The following is an 18,938-nucleotide window of genomic DNA, read 5'->3' on the forward strand; positions in this document are numbered from 1 at the left end:
GGCAAAATTCACAACTATCAGTGTGATAGATAATGCTAAAGGTAAGTAAGAAAATGTGGGGGATTTTGTCTAACATTTCCCGTTGCTTTCATTTCCGATTTAATCCACGGTGTCAGATAGGGCTCCATAATAAAACAATAACAATTTATCGCAATATAATTTTCCTCAATAACAATATAACAAATGTTCAATAAATATTCAATAAATGTTTGATTTTATTCATTTGGATTGTTATATGAATTAGCCCTTACTTTTTCTATTAAGATATTTAATTTGTTGAGGAAAAAGGACAAAATAATTTTAACTAAGTTTACTGGCATATTTGTTGAAAAAAGATTCTATCATAACTATTTTCAATGTTCTACCTCAGATTTGTGAAGTGATCCACTGTTTGGCAAGTTTTCTGACCATAAAGAACAGCTTAAACCACAATTGACCATTTGGTTTCTTCAACTTTCACTCTACACTCTCAGAATACTGTATGCAGTACTTCTGTGAAACTGTCACTGTTCTGTGGCTCCTGAAGGCGGTAGGCTGGAAATGATCAGGGCAGCCTGGACGGCAGCCTCTATATGTTAAAGCTATCACATTGTTCCACAGTGAAGTAATTTGGAAGCTGTAGCCAAAAGAGCATGAGAAGAACACTGACAGGAGTTACAGAGAGCAGAGATTTCCTCAGCTGGAGTGTAGTGAAGGCATACCAATCTAAGACGATTCACCTATCTCATTTAAGCATGACAGAGTCTGACAGACAGATGTGCTGCAGAGGACCCATTTGTAGGCACCAGAGAGGAGTGAGAAAAACCTTAATGATTTATCTTATGTGCGTTCTACTTTTAAAATTGGTGTACCAATATTCACTTTCACCACAAAGCACACTTTACACGATTTTACCTCGTTCTTTGCTTTTTATTTATCTAGTAACCCCATAATTGTACTTTAAGAGAATGTATTAAGACAAAGCAGTTTCTCTAAAAAATATTACTTGTCAAAGTAGCATTTGGTAAAAGCATTCATTAAATGAAGCAAGTAGGATTGGGCAATATGGCCAAAAATGTAATCACAATAAAAATGTCATATAGTTTGATATCGATAGTTATCACAATAATTGTCAAATGATTATTTGTTTCAAGTTTAAAGGCTGATTTTTGCTCCTGAGTTAAAGTAAAAAAAAAACCCAAGCAGTTAATTGTGGTTTTATGGTCAGAACAAACACTTGATGCCAAACAGAGGATAACTTAACAAACTTGAGGTAGAACATTCAAAACAATTATGATATTATTATTATTATTATTATTATTATTATTATTGTGCATAAGTAAAATTAAGTAAAATCTTTTTTCAGTCCATTTCCTCAACAAAAAACATATCTTAACATAAAAATGAAGTACTAATTCATTCGTGACTGAAATTAATTAAATCAGACTTTTATTGAACATTTGTTATATTGTTATTAAGGAAAATTAATATCACCATGACTATTATTATTATTGTTTTATTGGTAAAGGTACTTTGTTTGTCACATTCACATAACGAGATTCATCCTCTGCATTTAACCCATCCCTGAAGGGAGCAGTGGGCAGCCACTGTACAGCGCACGGGGACCAACTCCAGATGGAAATGCAGTGTCTACCTACCTAACATGTTTTTGATGGTGGGAGAAACCAGAGCATCCGGAGGAAACCCACAAAAGGGCAGAAAGGCCGACGTGACCGGCTTCGAAACCGAGACTCTCGTATCGAATAGCCACTGGCCTATCCAAAGGGCCGGCATACGGGCCAGCCATAAAAGCAAGACGTGGGGCGCAGGACATTCCCGCCCGGCAAATACACAACTTGATCAAGGCAACTTCAAATGCTGTTTTTAAAGCTGTAATGGTGGCCGCAGTCTCCCTACAGTGGGCTACATTTCAAATGCAGCCGGTGCTCATATTTAATAACGCATTTGCGGGTTCACATTTGAATCCATACAAATTAGAATGTAAAAAATGGTTAGGAAAAGTGTTTTCAGACAGGAGTTCTAAAGCTGAATGGAACAGACCTCCTGTGTTTTGGGTTGATAGTTGATTCGTGTCTTTTTGCTTCATGACTATAATTATACTGAAGGCTGCCTTAACGTTATCCATTTCTGTCTCCCTGTGAAAATACACTTTAAACACACTGATAGGAAAAAGCGTCACTTTGTAAGTCACTGTTACCCAGTATGTTCCACTATGGTCAGAATGTAGGAAACTAGCAGATAGTAACATTACATTAGTAGGCTATAATACAGAGTACGCCGTACCTTTCAACTATACGGTCATGGAGTTCGAAGGCTCAATTCCAGTTCAAAACATTAGAATAGTCCATGTTTTCACGGTTTAAAAAATGAAACCGATGAATGACACATTTACAATTTATAAATGCGCATCAGCTGTTAAATCCGTGGAAAAATAAAGTACAGCAAAGCAGCATCTCTGCTGGAAAAAAAGTGGGTACAGATTTCGAAAGTCCATTCAACAGATAACCAGTGCAGAAAAACCCATCCACTACGCCAAACGTTCCTAGAACCGCAGTCATTAATGTTGTGCATTTGTTCTCCACATGCCGCCCAGTCTCGCCTGCAGGCGGAGGGCGGAGTCGAGACGGCTGTTTTGCCCTGAACTCCGCCCACAGGCATCACTTCCTCCCACATTGTATGCTGCTCGACTTCCCAACGATGTGGCTGATAGTGTGCGAATCCCTACTTTGGTCCACCTACTTTGGTCCGCCACATGATCACATTCATGGCTCTATGGCGGGGTAGTAGTAGGCCTACAACAAATGAAAAATAGAGGGGTAAACAATTATGTAAAGTTATTGTTATTTAATTAAAACACTGTGATGTAAACGTTTCATTTTCACAATCATCTTTGTCTCCAACTCTAAATTTAAATGTGTTAAATGTAACACAGTTAATTTGAATCACTAAATTTATCTCATCAATATTACAAATTTGTTTATTGTTCTGAAATAGGCTAATCATGTCCACAACGCATGGCATGAAAAACAAAACAGTTAATGGGCATCAATCAAAGGCCCAGTGGGAGAACCAGGAGTTTTCCGAGTGGGTCGCTGGACTATTGGGCCAATAAACTGCATAGTATTAAAATAGAGACAAAACTGCAGTTGAAAATCAATTTGTATGTGCCTTGATTGACTGGCCCATAATGTGTGGTTACTGGCCCAGATGGTTTGAAAACCCAAAGTGCCAGAACAATCAATAAATGAATAAAACAATAAATAATTAAAGCTGCAAGCAGCGTTGGGCGGGCCCTCACACTTGTAAGCGCGTCCGCGTGTAAGCCGGCCGAGTTGCATATTCTGGAGCTCTGCCGGTGCGGCTGTGAATTTGCTACGCGGTTATGACGCCGCATGAAGGTGTTATATGTCACTTCCTGTGTCCCCTATGTGGAGCTACATAGCACTTGCCGCTATGAATATACATCGGTATTGGTGTGTAGATGTCTGCGGGGTGGGAGAGTTATCAAGCACGTAAAGTTTGGTTCAGATGTGAGCATGTACACTGAACAATAATGTACCCAAACAATAAAATAAATTCCTTTTATATTTCCCTGCCTTGTTGTTTATGTGTACATACAGAGGAAGAATGTGAGAACAGCACACATTTCATCGTTACTGTGTTTCTGCTCCAGCCTGCCTAAAAGAAAAGCGTTTTTGGGATTAAATGGACTTTATTAGCTGCTGCAGTGCAGGATGAACTCAGAACAGACCCATTTCTCACCTTATTATTCTAAACCATGCAACAAAGAAGAAGAAATGCATAATAAATCCTGGGACAAAATCTGTAGTCAATTAAAGCTGCAAGCAGCGTTGAGCGGGCCCTCGCACTTATAAGCGCGTCCGCGTGTGAGCCGGCCGAGTTGCATATTCTGGAGCTCTGCCGGTGCGGCTGTGAATTTGCTACGCGGTTATGTCGCCGCATGAAGGTGCTATATGTCACTTCCTGTGTCCCCTATGTGGAGCTACATAGCACTTGCCGCTATGAATATAAATCGGTGTTGGCGTGTAGATGTCTGCGGGGTGGGAGAGTTATCAAGCACGTAAAGTTTGTTTCAGATGTGAACATGTACACTGAACAATAATGTACCCAAACAATAAAATAAATTCCTTTTATATTTCCCTGCCTTGTTGTTTATGTGTACATACAGAGGAAGAATGTGAGAACAGCACACATTTCATCGTTACTGTGTGCTGTACCGCAGTTCTGTGTCCATGCATGCAGCAAACTGAAAGCACTGTCTGTCGGAGCGTCTACGTGAAAAGAGAAGGAAGACATTGCTGGTAGTATTGTCTTCAGAGTTGTTAAACACCTCAGCGCACTGAAGGAAGCCATCTGACTGTGTGAGGGGCAAGATCGTTGATGTCTGCAGGCAGAGTAGGAGCTCTCCTGTCTGACTGGTCCACCAATAGCAGAGAAGATGACCCCTTGAGACACAGCCCCTCCTCATTTGCATAATGAGGCAGAAATGCATACAAAAATTTAAAAAAGACAGGCAGAAATAAATACCATGGGTGAAAATAAATAAGGTAAATAAATACAAAGGAAGAATAAAACAGACAAAAATATTAAAACACACACATAAATAAATACATTAAAAAATTAGTAATAAATAAAGTTGAATAAACAAATAAGGTAATTATAACAAAGGTGAATAAGTAAAGGCACTAATTAAAATATATACATTTATGTCTCCTTGTATAATTTAATTACTACCTACATTTATTTATTTACTTTATTTTTTGTGTATTTAATTGGATGCTTATTTATTTATTGAGCATTTATTTATTTCTGTATTTATTTCTGACTGTGTCAGGATCGGTCCTCCATAACGGGGTGGGAGAGTTATCAAGCACGTAAAGTTTGGTTCAGATGTGAGCATGTACACTGAAGTTACAACAACTTCCTGTGTCATGGCGAAGACTTGATCTCTGACGCCACGCCACGGACACACCCATTGACGAAAACTCGCAAATAGCACAACTTTTCATCTTCAATGCCTTTAGAAGGCACAGCACAAATTTGAAGTCGGTCGGACTAAATCCCTAGGAGGAGTTCGTTAAAGTACGAAGTGTGTAAATCATCCAAAATTTGACGTAAAATTCAAAATGGCCGACTTCCTGTTGATTTTAGGGCATCGCTCCAAGAGACTTTTTTGTGCGTCTGGACAAGATACACGTACCACAGAAAATTCGTGCACGTAGGTAAAACGTGCGGCGGGGGCTGCTTCGTTAAAAGTCACTTCCTGTTGCCAGCAGGTGGCGCTATGACTGTGGGTGAATATCAGCATGTACATGTGTTCAGGGCGGGACTCTCATCCTACATGTACAGTTTGGTCCAGATGTGAGCATGTACACTGAAGCTACGACAACTTCCGTGTCATGGCGAAGAGTTGATCTTTGACGCCACGCCACGGACACGCCCATTGACGAAAACTTGCAAATAGCACAACTTTTCATCTTCAATGCCTTTAGAAGGCACAGCAGAAATTTGAGGTCGGTTGGACTAAATCCCTAGGAGGAGTTCGTTAAAGTACGAAGTGTGTAAATCATCCAAAATTTGACGTAAAATTCAAAATAGCCGACTTCCTGTTGGGTTTAGGCTATGGCTCCAAGAGACTTTTTTGTGCGTCTGGACAAGATACACGTACCACAGAAAATTCGTGCACGTAGGTGAAACATGCGGCGGGGGCTGCTTCGTTAAAGGTCACTTTCTATTGCCAGCAGGTGGCGCTATGACTGTGGGTGAATATCAGCATGTACATGTGTTCAGGGCGGGACTCTCATCCTAGATGGACAGTTTGGTCGAGATGTGAGCATGTACACTGAAGTTACAACATCTTCCTGTGTCATGGCGAAGACTTGATCTTTGACGCCACGCCACGGACACGCCCATTGACGAAAACTTGCAAATAGCACAGCTTTTCATCTTCAATGCCTTTAGAAGGCACAGCACAAATTTGAGGTCGGTTGGACTAAATCCCTAGGAGGAGTTCGTTAAAGTACGAAGTGTGTAAATCATCCAAAATTTGACGTCAAATTCAAAATGGCCGACTTCCTGTTGGTTTTAGGGCATCGCTCCAAGAGGCTTTTTTGTGCGTCTGGACGATACACGTACCACAGAAAATTCGTGCACGTAGGTGAAACGAGCGGCGGGGGCTGCTTCGTTAAAAGTCACTTCCTTTTGCCAGCAGGTGGTGCTATGACTGTGGGTGAATGTCGGCATGTACATGTGTTCAGGGCGGGACTCTCATCCTACATGTACAGTTTGGTCCAGATGTGAGCATATACACTGAAGTTACAACAACTTCCTGTGTCATGGCGAAGACTTGATCTTTGACGCCACGGACACGCCCATTGATGAAAACTTGCAAATAGCACAGCTTTTCATCTTCAATGCCTTTAGAAGGCACAGCACAAATTTGAAGTCGGTCGGACTAAATCCCTAGGAGGAGTTCGTTAAAGTACGAAGTGTGTAAATCATCCAAAATTTGACGTAAAATTCAAAATGGCCGACTTCCTGTTGGTTTTAGGGCATGGCTCCAAGAAACTTTTTTGTGCGTCTGGACAAGATACACGTACCACAGAAAATTCGTGCACGTAGGTGAAACATGCGGCGGGGGCTGCTTCGTTAAAAGTCACTTCTTTTGCCAGCAGGTGGTGCTATGACTGTGGGTGAATGTCAGCATGTACATGTGTTCAGGGTGGGACTCTCATCCTACATACCACCACAGATAAACCTGAAGAGAAAGTTTAAATGAGTGCACTAGTGTAATAAGACATTTTATATAATTGAACACTGGATAAAGTACCTTTTGCTGCTAATACTGCAATCCTTGATATTTGTGCATGCATCCAAGTTATTTCTGAATAACAGGTAAAACTGTAAATTCTCAATAAAGTATCACAGAGAAATTTTTAAATATTACTAACAATGATGTTAAAATTTTCCATTTTTGAAAGAAACAAAAAAGTCTTCAAGAGACACATACTCAATTGCTGAAAAAAATTCAGGGAAAGACAGTTCCACCGCATGGAGGTCCCCTCTTTGGTAGGTAGATATCGTTCAAGGATCCAAGTGCCCTTGGCAATTTCTTGAAGAAAATGTTCTCGTTTTATTTTCACAGACTCCCATCATTGGCTTATGGTAAATACCTCCTCGTCCCTTCTCATTTGCTCACGGGTAACTCTGCCCACATCCTTGATTGTCTGCGTGAGGGAGAAAATTGTGGAGGGGTTGCTAACCGCTTTGAAACTTTACTTGTGTGGTTTGGCTGCTAAACCCAGATCATGGGTTCAACCACAAACTCTTGTCTCTGATAAAACCAGATCAACAGCTGGAGTCTGGGGTTATAGATAACTCTGGTCCATAACTGCTCAATAAGATTACCTGAAGATGTTACCGGCTGATAAACCAAATCTTGCCTGGAGCCAGTTGAACGTTTACTTACAACCAGATTATTTTTCAAGTCTGTAGTTCCAAACTCTTGTCTCCGGCTGATAAAAATAGGTTCCTGTTTTGAAAACGAACTCTGATAAAACCATTGTGTTTTAGCAACCAGCCTCTGGGGTTATAGATAACTACAAGATTACCCGAAGATGCTAATGACAGTTAAAACACACAAGTTGATGTACATGATTGAGAAAACAGAGGGAGGGGTGGGTGGGAGGGATGGAGGGAGGGGCGGAGCACATTCCTCAATTCACTCTGCACACTTAGAAAGACACCAGAAAGACAGGACAGAGAAGAAGAGACACATACTCTAATTGTAGACTGTAATTCATTCAATTAATTCTTTAGTTCTTTAATCATAGTAAGTTTGTGACACAAAGCTTTAGCAAAGATTTTACAAAGTTTAATTTTGGAACTCTTTTGCTGAATGCTGTTGAAGGTAATGCTGTTTAATTTTAACTCTAACTATTTTACTGCTTTACTGTAACTCATTCACCCTGGAGTAGGCCTACATTTTCACAATAGGTTGCTGTATTTAAATACTAGCTATATTGTATTTTCATTTTATTCACTTTATACGGTTCTACTCCACTACATTTCAGACTCAGATGTAGGCCTATTTCAGATTTGAAGTACAAAGCAATCTTTTAAAATGTGCTGCAAGGTTAGGGATTATGCTCATTTAATGTTACTAGACTTCACGAGTAGAAGCTGAATGACGTCACAAAACAGTGTGGCCATGGAAGCACATATTGCAAATGGTAAACTATAAACTAAAAGGCAACAAAAAGTATATTTGCATGTATTTAAATTAAAATAATACATACAATCACATAGTAAAACCTGTTCTGAATGTACATTGATGTAGAAATATGTTAGGCCTATTAGGTAGCTGGCTAAATAATCTCATAAAATCATCTTTTCTGCATAAAAGTTATTGTTCAAAATGCCAAAACATTAGGAAGTGTAACTTACATCTAACCTACAACTGATGTAGCTAGAGGGGTACACAGTTAACTAGTAACATATAGGCTAATTATGTCAGTTGTTTGCATTTAAGCCATCCTCTTAACCAAAGGCACTGCTGAGGGTGCAACTGTGTGTACACTTTGTCACGGTCTACCTAAAGGCGTTCCAGGTGCATAGTGGTGCATGATGCCAAAAGTGAACGAAAACCATGGCTGACCATGACACAGACAGTGTACCCACATTTGCACCCTCAGCAGTGCTCTAGGTGTCAATTAAAAGGATGGCAGCTTTACTGCAAACAATTGACATAAATAACCTATACGTTACTAGTTAACTGTGTGTACTCCGATAGCTACATCAGTTTATGAGTCCCCCACTGTGACCCATCCACCAATGTGTCCCTGAGCATGACGCTTAACCTCTAGTTGCTCCAGAGGCATGCGGCCTCTGACACACAGGTGCTGTCATATAATTAGAATATCATCAAAAGTTGATTTATTTCAGTAATTCAAAAAGTGAAACTTGGATATTATATTCATTCATTACACACAGACTGATATTTCAAATGTTTATTTCATTTAATTGTGATGATTAAAACTGACAACTGATGAAAATCCCAAATTCAGTATCTCCGAAAATTTGAATATTACTTAAGACCAATGCAAAAAAAAAAGGATATTTAGAAATGTTGGCCAACTGAAAAGTATGAACATGAACAGTATGAGCATGTACAGCACTCAATACTTAGTTGGGGCCCGTTTTGCCTGAATTATTGCAGCAATACGGCGTGTCATGGAGTCGATCAGTCTGTGGTACTGCTCAGGTGTTATGAGAGCCCAGGTTGCTCTGATAGTGGCCTTCAGCTCTTCTGCATTGTTGGGTCTGGCGTATCGCATCTTCCTCTTCACAATAGCCCATAGATTTTCTATAGGGTTAAGGTCAGGCGAGTTTGCTGGCCAATTAAGAACAGGGATACCATGGTCCTTAAACCAGATACTGGTAGCTTTGGCACTGTGTACAGGTGCCAAGTCCTGTTGGAAAATTAAATCTGCATCGCATCTCCATAAAGTTGGTCAGCAGCAGGAAGCATGAAGTGCTCTAAAACTTCCTGGTAGATGCCTGCGTTGATCTTGGACCTCAGAAAACACAGCGGACCAACACCAGCAGATGACCTGGCACCCCAAACCATCACTGACTGTGGAAACTTCACACTGGACTACAAGCAACGTGGATTCTGTGCCTCTCCTCTATTCCTCCAGACTCTGGGACCTTGATTTCCAAAGGAAATGCAAAATTTACTTTCATCAGAGAACATAACTCTGGTACACTCAGCAGCAGTCCAGTCCTTTTTGTCTTTAGCCCAGGCGAGACGCTTCTGACGCTGTGTCTTGTTCAAGAGTGACTTGACACAAGGAATGCGACAGCTGAAACCCATGTCTAGCATAAGTCTGTGCGTGGTGGTTCTTGAAGCACTGACTCCAGCTGCAGTCCACTCTTTGTGAATCTCCCCCACATTTTTGAATGGGTTTTGTTTCACAATCCTATCCAGGGTGCGGTTATCCCTATTAGTACACTTTTTTATACCACATCTTTTCCTTCCCGTCACCTCTCTATTAATGTGCTTGGACACAGAGCTCTGTGAACAGCCAGCCTTTTTAGCAATGACCTTTTGCGTCTTGCCCTCCTTGTGCAAGGTGTCAATGGTCGTCTTTTGGACAGCTGTCAAGTCAGCAGTCTTCCCCATGATTGTGTAGCCTACAGAACTAGACTGGGAGACAATTTAAAGGCCTTTGCAGGTGTTTTGAGTTAATTAGCTGATTAGAGTGTGGCACCAGGTGTCTTCAATATTGAACCTTTTCACAATATTCTAATTTTCTCAGATACTGATTTTAGGGTTTTCATTAGTTGTCAATTAAAAGGAATGAACACTTGAAATATATCGGTCTGTGTGGAATGAATGTATACATTATACAAGTTTCACTTTTTGAATGGAATTACTGAAATAAATCAACTTTTTGATGATATTCTAATTATATGACCAGCACCTGTTTATATATAGCAATTGTAAGTGGCTTTGGATAAAAGTGTCAGATAAATGAATAAATGTAAATGCTAATCCTCAAGTCAGTGTTGTAGGATGGCAGTTTAAATGCAAACAACTGACATAATTAGCCTATATGTTACTAGTTAACTGTGTACCCCTCTAGCTACATCAGTTGTAGGTTAGATGTAGGTTACACTTCCTAATGTTATGGCATTTTAAACAATAACTTTTATGCAGAGAAGATGACTTTAAGAGATTCTTTACTGTAGCCAGCTACCTAATAACATATTTCTACATCAATGTACATGCAGAACAGGTTTTACTATATGATGTATGATGTATGTAGTATGTATTATTGTAATTTAAATACATGCAAATATACGTTTTGTTGCTTTAAGTTTATGGTTTACCATTTACAATGGGCGCTGACATTGTTTTGTGACGTAATTCAGCTGCTACTCGTGAAGTCGGGGTACATATTTTTTCTCCGACTTCACAAGTGGCGTTCCACAGTACTTTTTCTAGTCGGAGGTCGAAAATTTCCCAGTTCCGTGTTGCGTGGAACGTAGCGTTGTCTGCCATCTCGGTGAGTGAAGAGGAACCGGACGGAGAGGGCAACCTGTTAGCACGTTCAACCTCATTTAACGTTAGACAGGTAAGTTAGGGTAATAACAGACTTTTACACATAACCAAACCTATAAAGGTAGTAACGTTTTTTGTCGTTGTTCATTAACATTAGCTTACTGGCTACAAGCTTTAGTCCAGCTTAAATTGGGTTCCAACATTCCTAGTTGTTACGTTCATAGACTTTTATATAAAAATGTTACCTTAGGGTAATGTTAAAGTCAAAGTAACAAACGCTAGCAACTTAACGTTAGATTATTGAACTTAACGTTACTGCCAAATACATTGTGAGTATTTTTGTCACGTATGACAACTTTGAGTTTAGATAACGTTAGGCCGCATATTGTACGTTAACAGGTATCGCTAGCTTAACGTTTGTTGCTACATTTTTTTAAGGCTAACGTTAATTGTAAGGCTAGCTGACAGGTTCACAAAGCTGTTAAATGGTGATCCCACTGCATGAAGTCAGATAGGGCTTAGTGTAAGTATGTCTGACGTTAAGTTACCTGTGAATATTTTGTCAAGCAAAAGTCTTTTCACTATTAAGACATTTTCAAAATGTGAGTTTTCTTTTGGAATTAAAAAGGTTCAAATGTAGATGGATAGAGACACAGTGGGCACTGTACTGTTGAAGGAACTCCTCTGAACTCCTGGCTGTCTAATCCTGTCCAAAGCCTCCTGCTGACCCAGATTTATTTTAGATAACTATGACACTACACAAAATACAGTAGGAAATCCTAAAAAGAAAACCTATGATGCAGGTAAGATTTTCTTAAGGTAGAGCTCTTCTACTCTAATACATTTAAATTGCTTTACTAGTTTTAATCTAGTGTTCTGTATTGTGAGGGGGGAAATAAGATAAAAATATAAAATATATAAATAAAATATAGAAAATTAAAGCTGCATGCAGCGTTGGGCGGGCCCTCGCACTTGTAGCGCGTCGGGGTGTGAGCCGGCCGCTTTGCATATTCTGGAGCTCTGCCGGTGTGGCTGTGAATTTGCTAAGTGGTTCTGACGCTGCATGAAGGTGTTGTATGTCACTTCCTGTATCCCTTTTGTGGCGCAACATAGCACTTGCCGCTATGAATATAAATCAATATTGGTGTGTAGATATGTTCAGGGCAGGACAGTTATCAAGCACGTAAAGTTTGGTGCAGATGTGAGCATGTACACTGAAGTTACAACAACTTCCTGTGTCACAGCAAAGAGTTGATCTTTGACGCCACGCCACGGACACGCCCATTGACGAAAACTCACAGATAGCACAACTTTTCATCTTCAATGCCTTTAGAAGGCACAGCACAAATTTGAAGTCGGTCGGACTAAATCCCTAGGAGGAGTTCGTTAAAGTATGAAGTGTGTAAATCATCCAAAAATGGCCGTAAAATTGAAAATGGCGACTTCCTGTTGAGTTTAGGGTATGGGTTCTTGGGGCTTTTTTGTGCGTCTTGATATGATACATGCCCCCAGAAAATTTTGTGCATGTAGGTTGAACGTGAACGAGGGGCTAATTTTTTCCAATTTTCTAGGTGGCGCTAGCGAGTCATTTTGCCACGCCCATGTGCGAAACCCATAAAATACGAAATTTTTCACCAGTCCTGACATGTGTGCAAAGTTTGGTGAGTTTTCGAGTATGCTCAGGTCCCCAAAATGGAGCTTACTTTGCAGAAAAAAGAAAAAAAAAAAAAAATTCAATAGGGACCTTGCACGGTCGTGCTCGGGCCCTAAATAAATAAATAAAAATAAATAATCTTTACAAATTCAATAGGGACCTCGCATGGTTCGTGCTCTTTTAATCCATTTAACTTTACAGCACAGTTTTTTGCATGGACATTTATTATACACACATCGCACATACGCTGTGAACATGACGTGATTATGATGTTGCTGTTTGCAAAGTGGAGAAAGAGAGAGAAAATGGGTACAAAGAAGAAAGTGTCCAAATGATGGGATTATTTCAAGCTAAAGAAAACAACAACTCAATGTAATGTTACTGTCCGCTACCATAAAACGAAAGTTGCCTCAGCAACAGCACGACGGCAGCTGATCAGAAAGAACCCGGTGTTCTGCCAGCGGACCACAGACAAGGTAACAGGAACTTTAGCATTTAACTGAAATCATGATTGATTGCTGAGTTGAAGGCTAGCCAAAGTAAGCCGCAGTCCTCAGCTGAAAATGTGCACACGTGCGTTTGTTGTTCTCCTTTGTTGTTCGTCGCCACCAAGCAAAAGTACTTCTTAAACGATGCATCGATGAATCGTTGAAGTAATCTGTCGAAGCTTCGAATACTAAAATCATTGTTAGCTGCAGCCCTACATTATATCCTTACTCAACTCTGACACTCCATATGAAAGGACTCAGATCAGGTAAGCATAACAGGGCCCCATCACACTTTTCATTAGGGGCCCCTGGGCCTGTGCTTGGTAGGTCTGTTTGGTTGGTTATTTGGAACACAAGTCCCATGACTTTGTATTTTCATATTTATCAATCTAGCAAATTTCAAGAATTTTGCAACCTTGGCAGAGAGGTATATGCTCTTTTTTCATTTAGTAGGGTGTTTTATGGTGTAAGATGTATATTCAATATTAAACCAACCTCTAAATGGTTAGGACATCAAGTGATTAGTCAGTCAGTGGGATTATTTGGTTGACAAAACATTAACAGCAACTGTGTTGATAATCGATAAGTCAAAGTTAAGTACAAGTTTCAGTACAGTTTCTGTTTTCAATTATGAAGATTTGCTGCCTTGAGTAAATTAATATCTTTTGGTTTGTACTTTGGTTGGACCAAACAAGAAATTTGAAGATGTCAGCCAGGGCTTTAGTAAATTTTCTGAAATTTTATAGACCAAACCATTATTCATAATAATTGACAGATTGATCAATAATCAAATAATTGTTAGTTGCAGCCCCTTTCAGGAGGTTCTTCGCCTCAGATTCGTATTAATTTTATAGAATAGACAATAAGGAAAAAGATAAGGCTGGACCGGAATATTCATTCGTTGGGTAGGTATTTGATTTTCAATTTTGGGATTCAAATATTCTTCTTGGGCATTCATCATCTTCTGCTGTACTGCTTCATCTATCAAATACATAGCTCTAGCTGGTGAAATGACAGCCTGCTTATTAAACAGACATCTAAACAACCGGTGTAACACGACACCCTGCTGCCAAAGCTTTGAGTATTTGCTGTTAATTACTATCGAAGCTTCAAAGCTTCAAAAATGGTATTTGGGCCAGCCCTAGAAAAAATAGGTTTCGTTGTGCTTTGGTAAAAGAAATTGGAAGGTGATTTAGTCTAATTTTTTTCTGTCATGTAAATTAATTCTTCTAGACATAATGAGGTATAAATGAATAAATATATGAAATAGGCTTACTGAAGACGGTAAAACTGTTTTGGTAGTCGTAGTCAATGTGGTAGAAAAATATGATAATTTGAGGGGGAAAAAAAAAATTATGCGGATTCTTTGCAGAAAGAAGTATAGTTTCTCCAGAGTTCTACACTAGAGAACATAACCTCTTTATCGTCTTATTTCTTCTATTATAATGATATTACTTATTGTTATATTCTTATTTTGTTTTCAGGATAAAGGAAAACAATTTTTTCAAGGTTGGTGACACTCAACAAAACATGGCATTTATTAACATTGCCAAGTAGAACGCACCCCATACTGTACATGCTTCAAGTACGTATTGGTTTGTCTCATGCTATTCTGTCACAAGAGCCTGAAAATATTTTCTCCCCAGAAAAAGATGTTTCTAGTTTTCACTTCATTCATTTTTGTTTGTGCTGCCATCTAGTGAGTAGCATTGAAATAGTCCATTTGACTCAAGCCTTATGATACAGGATGCTTCGGTCAAAAATTAGTTGTTGAAACTTATCTCGTATTTACAGGTTGGAATACTAAAACCATTGAATTTCCATTCTGTTCTGATGCTGGTAAGGACACCAACTGGAGATAAACCATCTCATTCCCCAGGAAGGTGATGAGCATGTACAGACCAGCACCAGCTCAAGGCCCACAAACCACCATTGCCAGCCGACTGAGGTCCCGTGTCTGTCAAGCATCACAACAGATCATTCATATGCCCGATATCTGAGAAGGAATGTGACTGCTATTCCAAGGTAAGTGCTTGTAAACCATGCACAGGTCATGGACACACAGTGTGAAGACAGAGATTTACACTGTGCATGCTGGCACATTCTATCAAGATAGTGATACTCAGCAGTAATGGTGGGAGGACAAATTTAAACACTGTGAGAGGCAGCCAAGAGAGACGGAAACTTGAGCTGCAGTGGAAACACCATCGTAAAAACTAGAGGTGCTGCGATCAGGATTTTTGGAGCCGATGACCAATTGCTGAAAGCAGTATTGGCCGATACTGATAAATAGCCTTCTATTTATCATTTAACATAATACACTCACCTAAAGGATTATTAGGAACACCACACTAATAATGTGTTTGACCCCCTTTCGCCTTCAGAACTGCCTTAATTCTACGTGGCACTGATTCAACAAGGTGCAGAAAGCATTCTTTAGAAATGTTGGCCCATATTAATAGGATAGCATCTTGCAGTTGATGGAGATTTGTGGGATGCATATCCAGGGCACGAAGCTCCCGTTCCACCACATCCCAAAGATGCTCTATTGGGTTGAGATCTGGTGACTGTGGGGGCCGTTTTAGTACAGTGAACTCATTGTCATGTTCAAGAAACCAATTTGAAATGATTCGAGCTTTGTGACATGGTGCATTATCCTGCTGGAAGTAGCCATCAGAGGATGGGTACATGGTGGCCATAAAGGGATGGACATGGTCAGAAACAATGCTCAGGTAGGCTGTGGCATTTAAACGATGCCCAATTGGCACTAAGGGGCCTAAAGTGTGCCAAGAAAACATCCCCCACACCATTACACCACCACCAGCCTGCACAGTGGTAACAAGGCATGATGGATCCATGTTCTCATTCTGTTTACGCCAAATTCTGACTCTACCATCTGAATATCTCAACAGAAATCGAGACTCATCAGACCAGGCAACATTTTTCCAGTCTTCAACTGTCCAATTTTGGTGAGCTCTTGCAAATTGTAGCCTCTTTTTCCTATTTGTAGTGGAGATGAGTGGTACCCGGTGGGGTCTTCTGCTGTTGTAGCCCATCCGCCTCAAGGTTGTGCGTGTTGTGGCTTCACAAATGCTTTGCTGCAAACCTCGGGTTGTAACGAGTGGTTATTTCAGTCAAAGTTGCTCTTCTACCAGCTTGAATCAGTCGGCCCATTCTCTTCTGACCTCTTGCATCAACGAGGCATTTTCGCCCACGGGACTGCCGCATACTGGATGTTTTTCCCTTTTCACACCATTCTTTGTAAACCCTAGAAATGCTTGTGTGTGTGAAAATCCCAGTAACTGAGCAGATTGTGAAATACTCAGACCGGCCCGTCTGGCACCAACAGCCATGCCACACTCAAAATTGCTTAAATCACCTTTCTTTCCCATTCTGACATTCAGTTTGGAGTTCAGGAGATTGTCTTGACCAGGACCACACCCCTAAATGCATTGAAGCAACTGCCATGTGATTGGTTGATTAGATAATTGCATTAATGAGAAATTTAACAGGTGTTCCTAATAATCCTTTAGGTGAGTGTATATTTATTATCTATTCCACTCCTACTCTCTAGAGACACGACTTAACTATGTTGAACACACTGGCAGGTGCTGTGCCATTCATCATAAGCTTTTGCTTTAGATTTTAAGGCTCAAACAAAAGAAGCGCTGAATGCAAAATAGGTTAGTAACCTGATAGGTTAGTAAGCATGTTTGGCTCAGCATTGGCCATCTAACGTTAGCTTGCTTCTTGCTTTAGCGACGACCAACGAGAGGTTAACTGTCGTTAGTTATGAAAAGATGAATGACCATTTGTTTGCTTGCCAAACTTAAGTAGTTGATTAATGTAATCATTTATGTCCCTACTGGCTGCCATCATGTTAAGTATTAAGTTTTGCTGCAAACAGGTTAACGTTACAAGTTTATTGTTTATCATGTAACAGTTTTATTTTGTTAATGTTGCACTGGGTTTGAAAGTCTGGGTGATCTATTGACTTATAGTAGTTTATTAGCTGTCATTAGTTGTAGACACATTGCACTTTAGGCTACATGGTCGTGCTCTGTAAGTGGAAAAACAGGTTACAGTTACAGAATTCCTTATACATTATGCAGTATTATAAGCCGCTTGGATGGAACGCAGTAGGTGAAACAACACTCAACCATGAGAGACTTGACTTGGACTCCAGGTCAGAGACTCAGTTGAGAACAACTTAGAATTTAACAAATAGCTTTCCCGTGGAATAAATGACAAAAACAGAACAAACAGAACAGAAACAAAAAAGGCTATGGCCAAAACATTTATGAAATAAAGGAGCACAGACATCATGATAACTTTTGCATCATGAGTTGATGATAAACACTGGAGTAGGTGCTTTTTGTTCTGGAAGCTCTGGCAGGTTCTATGGGCTTTAAGTGGTAGAGAGAGGAGTAAAGAGAGGTAGAGTGGGCTAGGGAGAGGAGGCAAACCCTTCCCCATTAACTAAAGGTACAAAGCTAATTTCATAGTATACTGTTAGTAAAATGTTAATATATTACGTAGAGATACAATAGACTATTCATTATAATTTCATATATAGTTTACCAGTGGTATAGGACTAATATTAAATCTGTGGTAATAATCAGTTATTAAATCCTTGTGCAAGGAAAAACAGGCTACATCAGTCTCTAAGTTATTAATGCTGAGTACTAACTTGTCAAAAATCATAACCATTAATGCATAAGAATTACTGGATGTTGTAGTCTTTACTCACACGCCATCAATCATTTTTCTAGTTTGTTCTATTTTTAGGGACATATGTGAGTGAAATACAATGTATCTTCCATCCTGAATGCACATTACGGTGGTATCTATAGGCTAAAGGCACTTCAGGTACTCCCGACCTGCTCCCGACTCCTATCCCCCAACGCCCACCCCCTTACAAATCTACGGGGACCAATTTAAGTGCGACACACAACAAAAAAGAATGCTCGGGCATTTCAAATTTGTCCCTCCTCGACTTGGAAATCGATCTCTGCGCGACATTTTGAAGGACATCTCAATTCTGGCTGGCTGATATTACTGATAACGGTACATGTATTCGTACCGTTTCGGTACAGGACTTTCGGAACGGTGCACATGTGCACTGAATGCAGTCTTTTGCAGTCATTTGTTAGGCTTGTTTTGTTTGTGGAACATATGTAAATTCAGAGTTTCCACACGGACATATTAAGTTGTGGACCAAATCTCCGTCGTGCAGCGCTACAGCACAACACAAGCAGCCGCTTTAGCCTAGCCTTTTGCTAACTAGTGACTTAACATCACAGACAGTGCAGAGAAGCCAGAGCTTTAAGACCCTCCCTTATTAATGTCGGTCGTCTGTTTGGGAACACTTCGGTTTCCAGTGAAATACAATAATAAGACGAAAGCAGTGGGCCGACATTTCTCAGTAGTGATCGGGTATGTTTCTGGCAGCACGTCAAAGATGCTAACTCACTAATGGTATCGCACGAAGGAGAAAAACAAAAACGAGCACAGGACAAACGTCTTTTGGCATTTAAATAAACTTTAGACTAGACGGAAATGTGTTTTGTTTTTTCCTGATCAGGCCTTCAAGATGGGATTGGGACGGAATAAAAGAATAAGAAGAATGCTGCACTGTAATATATATATATAGTGGAGAATTTATTAGTTTGCAGCAGTATTTTATTTCTTCTTTTTTATTTTAGATAAT

General features: G+C 39.9%; 1 protein-coding gene and 1 long non-coding RNA gene across 2 annotated transcripts in view; one reads left to right on the forward strand and one right to left on the reverse strand.

Annotated features, from left to right (window-relative positions):
* Positions 1-2,586, reverse strand: part of LOC119904791 (PDZ domain-containing protein 2-like) — a gene marked incomplete at its 3' end in the record, with an annotated part of 35,380 nt that extends 32,794 nt beyond the window's left edge. The window contains exon 1 of the mRNA XM_038721472.1: positions 2,284-2,586. The remainder of the gene's footprint in view (positions 1-2,283) is intronic.
* An 8,377-nt stretch (positions 2,587-10,963) lies between these two features.
* Positions 10,964-15,250, forward strand: LOC119904792. The gene is made up of 3 exons (XR_005444744.1): positions 10,964-11,159; positions 14,713-14,737; positions 15,023-15,250. It is a non-coding gene; the product is annotated as an uncharacterized LOC119904792 (long non-coding RNA).
* Positions 15,251-18,938: the final 3,688 nt, after the last annotated feature.

Source organism: Micropterus salmoides, unplaced genomic scaffold (assembly GCF_014851395.1).
Source record: "Micropterus salmoides isolate LMB-PRFRI ecotype aquatic unplaced genomic scaffold, ASM1485139v1 Ms_hic_scaffold_1535, whole genome shotgun sequence".
In the NCBI taxonomy this organism is placed as follows: domain Eukaryota; kingdom Metazoa; phylum Chordata; class Actinopteri; order Centrarchiformes; family Centrarchidae; genus Micropterus; species Micropterus salmoides.